Raw genomic sequence first — 6,000 nt, 5'->3', positions numbered from 1 at the left:
TGGTGATCTTAGCCTTGATAGGTATTTAATATATGGGTGGCATTAAAACTTAAAATTTTAGAGTGAGGGTTCAACTTTTAATTTTAATTATTTTGTCTTGCATATATATATTATAGCATCCTATATGCATACATAATATAGACAATAATGCATAGTATCTCATACTAATATATGACAAAATAATAAAACTATTTTACATAATCATTTAAATCTGATTTAAAGACTAAAAGAAAATAAGTTTAAAATTTATTTTCCCATAAAAAGGATTAGTTTGCAAATTTTCAAAACTTACAGGGATTAATCTGTAATTTAGTTAAGAGTCTCATCTTCCTCGGGAGGAAGACCTAGCTGCTGCATGCCCATTGCGGCACAGCTCGTTGCCAGCACTAGCCGTCACCAGCGTGTTCATCAAGAACACGATTTGCAATAATAATTTTTTTATTTTATTTTTTATATTAATTTAATTTTCAACAAAAATTAAAATTATTTAAATGATCCAATCATTCATCCATACAAAATTTTCATAATAATCATGCCATTCAAATAAGCATATATCACATATATCATATTAATCATGGCGTAATTAATTTAAATAAAAAGTACAGGCGGGCTCTGATATCACTGTTGGGAAATCCCGAGATTATTGCTAGAGGCCACTTTATTATTATTATTTATATTAATGGGCTTTGGGCTTTTAGCTCATTAATATGAAGCCCATTAATATGTTATAGCACATCAACAACGTTCTTTTGTGTGTGACCCATTAGGCTCACTTTAATTGGCAATAGGCTTAGTCCCACAAGACCCATAAGTCATAAGTGGCCTCTAGCAAGACATTATGACTACCCAACTAATATGAGGATCAATAGTCCGATAAAGCCTAATAAATAGAAAATGAATTAATCACTTTGTCACACGATATCTAGTTTGAACATAAGTCATGGTTAATGTCAAACTTATAATGTTCAAACTTATGATTTCTCGATCTCTAAGTAGACTGATAAAAATTAAATGATATTGATCACACTATCAATTCATTTGAGCACGACCATGCATTTCTCAGTCTCACTTATCGAGGGGTTCAGAAGATATCTCTCTCAAAGAGAGGGACAAATCCTATCTTGATTGTTCATTATCCTCTACATAATTTCTATCATGCTCAATCATAACCTTTATGATTGTCCGATTAAAGACAACGTTTGGTTATGTCAAAACATAACAATCCTTATGTTGGAAACTATGACAATCTCATGTCAAAGGATTAAGACATAAGTACTTTGAGATTCACTTATGACAATGACCCATGTAGTGATCTCAATGCGGGTCCATCCAATACTTTGTTCTCTAACAAGTATCTATGATTATTGAATTATATCAACATATACATAATCATCTCATGATTATCAATCAATAATCATACTAGCTATATTTTATTATTATCAACATAATAATAAGTAACCAGAGATGATAATCATTATTATGTAACATGCAATCAAATACTAATGATAAAAACTTCTTTTATTAATAACCAAAATGACATACAAAAAGGTTCAAGATAATGGCCTAGGATGTATACACTAACAGTTTGGCCAAAATTGATTTGTGCTTCTGGGCGTTTTCTAGCCTTGACATGCTTATGGGCATTCTCTAGCCCAGTTCATGTTAGGAAACCCACAGATTTACTGCATCCCAAACACGCAGCGAAAAAAATAAAATCTCTGATTTTCTTCCCTGGATCCGTGTGCTTCGTTTAATTCGAAAGGAAGGATAAGCTACTAACTTGTTAGAGTCAACGAGAAGATACAGTTCCGGACTCATGATGCTACTTTTTCAAGAAACACCCGCTATGGTATCCACACGAACGTCTCTTATCCTTCTAGAGTGCTAGATCTCTCAAAGATGGATAGATTATGTGCTCCACAATCTACAACAGTTAGATTGAAATTTATAAAAACGTTAATTCCACAATTTGTAGAAGGAGTTTTTATATGTTTCAGTCTTTTGTTTTCCCACAACTCTTTTCGTAAAAGAGTTGTGTTCAGAACCCACTATCACGATCTCACAGATACTCAAATATCTTATGTGATAGAGTTGTGTTCACAACCAACTACCACAATCTCGCAGATACTCAAATATCTTATGTGATAGAGTTTTTTATCTGTAATAGTTATAGATAGACTGCAGATCTTTTTAAATATTATTGTAACGATCCCAAAATCGGACCGCTACCGGCGCTAGGATCCAGATCGGCTTAAGGCCGCCGGGACCCGTAGCAAGCCAAACATTCATCCTGAGAACCTGTTTAATCTTGTAATACCCGGCTAGACTCCGGTATCGGAATTCCTACCGTCCGGTGAAATCTCGGATGTCGGAAGCCTCTAGTAGGGTAGAAACATGTTTTCTTAAAATGTTTTAATGTATTTCATGATTTTAAGTAAAAAGGAAATGAGTTTTTGCATGAAAACAACCTTGGAGGAAAACCCAGGTTCGGCTGCCGAACCTCAAGTTCGGCCGCCGAACATGCAGGCATTTCGGGTGTGCCTTAGGCCCCCGAAGGCATAAGTGAGGGAAGTCCAGGTTCGGCCGCCGAACCTCAAGTTCAGCCGCCGAACCTCAAGTTCAGCCGCCGAACATGGCATGCATACGGAGGCACGTTCGGCCCTCGAACGTGGCCTGGCCAGCCACTATAAAAGGGTCCCTTAGCCGAAAACGGGCGAGCTTTTCTCCCCATTTTCGGCCAAGGTGAGCTCTCCGCCGTCCCTCACCAATCTTTGAGTTCTTCCTTCAAATCTTTCACGATTTTCACAAGTTTTCATCTTGTTTTGAAGATTTTCAAGTTTTGAGCAAGTTTTGAGCTTGGAGACCCAAGGAAGTTGAAAATCTCCCATCTCCAGGATTAGGTCGTCTCTCTCTCGATCTTCAAGAGGTAAGAGCCGATCTTAAGCTCATTGCATGTTTTAAGTAAGTTTTAAGTAGATCTATGGGGTAGAAGGCATGTTTAGCTTATGGTTAGGTTTATGAGTTTATGATGTGTTTTTGAACAATGTGGCTTGCAAATGCATGATTGATGTGTTGTAGATGGGGTTTTAGATAGTTTGAAGCCCCTAGGAGGTTGTATGCTTGTGTATGTGTGTTGTAGAATAGGTTTATGCATGTTTGGATGGAATGGGAGGCGTATATGCATAGAAGAGCTGAGTTTCTGCCACTAAGGGAGAAACCAGGTTCGGCAGCCGAAGGAACTTTCGGCCGCCGAACATGCTTGTGGAAGCAGCTTTCGGCTGCCGAAGCTTGCCCTCGAAAGGAGACTTTCGTCTCTGTCTGGGAGTTTCGGCCGCCGAAAGTGCCGCCGAACATGCATGAGTTTCGCCTCGGTCTGGGAGTTTCGACCGCCGAAGGTGCCGCCGAACCTACTTGACTTTCGGCTCTGGAGGGACTTTCGGCCGCCGAACCTACCGCCGAAAGTGCCCTGTCCAGCCTTCCTTTGCATGTTCTTGCATGGATGTTTTGAGGTGTTTTAGAGGGTTTTTGGGGGATGTTTTCAGAGTCATGTTATAGTATGTTGGTCCCTCATTTGAGTCCACCTGTGTAGATTCGGACCCGAGGAACAGAGGACCTCAGCAGTGAGTCAGCTGCTTTAGTCAGTGTCAGAGCTAGCCAGAGGTGAGTAGAATAACTCTTTATGTTTCAAGTAAATAAATCAGTTTTGAGCATGTTCATGCATCACGGATGCCATGTGATATTTTAGGTTGTTTGCATTAGAAATCACGAATATGTCGCATTGCATAATATGTTGTTGATGTGGATGAATGTTGAATGATCCATTAGCCCTCATATGTTATGACATGATGATATGATATGGAAGTCCAGGTATGGCCTGCACTACGCCCCTGGCACTATGTAAGAGAAAGACCGGATGTGGCCTGCACTACGCCCCCGGCACCATTGGTTATGTATGTTATGTTATGTATAAGAGAAAGACCAGGTGTGGCCTGCACTACGCCCCTGGCATGATTGGAATATGTAGAGGGCTAAATGGTGACAAATTCATCCTTGATATGATTAGTTGTGATGTGATGCATTTCATGATAGCATGTGTTTTAAATGTTTTATTATTCTGCGCACTGGGCTCTAGTAGCTCACCCCTCTTCCCAAATTCTCCAGGTTTGCAGGTACAGGGTAGACCAGGAGGTTAGCAAGAGTATTGAAGTCATTTGTATGTAATAGATAGAATGTGGACATGATAAAATGTAAAGTTATGAATAGTTATGTAATATAATGATATTGAGGATTAGAGGTTGTGCTTGACCTATGTGTAAGGTATCCCTTTTAATGCATGATCCTAGATCTTTTATGATGTTTATGTAAACCAACTCAACACATGTTGTATTTGCCCATTGAGGCATTGATGAGATCCCACAGAGGGGTCGATGTTTATGATTATGTCTATGTTCAGTGCATGCACAGGTTGAGTTTGGTGTTTGAATGAAAGAAAAGTTTTAATTTTTACGTATGTTGTTGATCATGTATGGGATTAAACAGGTTTACAGGTTGCATGTCAGGCTTGCTATCGGTCCCGGCGGCCTTAAGCCGACCTGGATCCTAGCGCCGGTAGCGGTCCGATTTTCGGGTCATTACAGAGTGGTATCAGAGCCCTAGGTTCATATGGTCGGACCTAGAGTGTCGGGCTCATAGATGTTATAGAAGGTCAAGCACAATAGGAAAGATCATGTCCACTAGGATAGGATGTGGAGTCCTGTCTTGTATAATGATGTGAAATGCCATGATTATATACGTGTGCATTAATGCTATGATATGAAGGATATGTATGTGATGAGGGTTCATGTGTGCCCACATGAACCATATGATGCTAATGTTTATGTGATATGTACTGTTTTTCAAAAAACAGGATGAGAGGAACTCGTCGATCTGCACGATTGACTGGAGTGCCACCTGAGGATGAGGGCACGAGCGCCCGTCCTCCTACATTGCCTAGGGCAATGTCTAGTAGGTCTAACAGAGAAAGAGCAGTAAGAGACCCTAGAAGGTCTCTGGATCTGGGTAGAAGCAGATCAGTGAGGGGAACAATTCAGGGAGGAATGTCAGAAGACATGGGGGATGATATGGATGTAGAGCAGAGGAGGGATGGCAGTCTTGGAGTTAGCATGTCAAAAGAGGGAATGAGAGAGTCCCAAGGAGGCACTTAGGCCTCGGGATTTGTTCAGCCACCCCACTACCCACACTTCTCACAAAATCCCGGGTATTCGATAGGAGGTACATCGGATTACCCTAGCTTTACCCCTTATCCCACACAGATGCCATACCCACCCTACTACCCACCATATTCACAATACCCAATGTATCCACCCCCACCTTACTATCCAAATCCAGCAAACCCTACCTCAGAAAATGTTGCACCTCCTCCACCATCAGCAGAACCCACAGTTCCAGCAACCCATATGCCTAAGCCTAGCTCATCTAGTGGGAGCAAGGTCAAGATGACCGACTATATGAAGTTGGGTGCTCCCCAGTTTGAAACCGGAGATGACTCGTTTGTGTACCTTGAGAGGGTCAAAACAATTATAGATGAGATAGGGGCAGATGACAGTAGAGCCATTCAGATGGCTGGGTTCACATTAAAATGTAAAAAGGCCCGTGAGTGGTTTAAGAACTATGTGAGCCCGAGGTTGAACAGCCTATCGTGGGAGGAGTTTGCAAATGAATTTGTAGGATGGGCTTTTCCTAACAGTTCAAGAGAATTGAAGATGATTGAGTTTGAACAGTTAAGGCAGACAGAGGAAATGAGTGTAGAGGAGTACACCGACAGGTTCTTAGAGCTGTTGTCGTTTGCAGGGCAAACTCTTGACACAGACCAAAAGAAGTTAAGGAGGTATATCATGAAACTTCACTCCAGGTATTCCTCCTTGATCCAGTCCGCAGATAGGGAGAGCTTCCATGCCATAGTGGATATGGCTAGGAGGATGGAGGCTAGTGCTATCATCG

This window comes from Manihot esculenta, chromosome 16, assembly GCF_001659605.2.
Source record: "Manihot esculenta cultivar AM560-2 chromosome 16, M.esculenta_v8, whole genome shotgun sequence".
In the NCBI taxonomy this organism is placed as follows: Eukaryota; Viridiplantae; Streptophyta; class Magnoliopsida; order Malpighiales; family Euphorbiaceae; genus Manihot; species Manihot esculenta.
Note: the sequence above shows the minus strand (reverse complement) of the source record.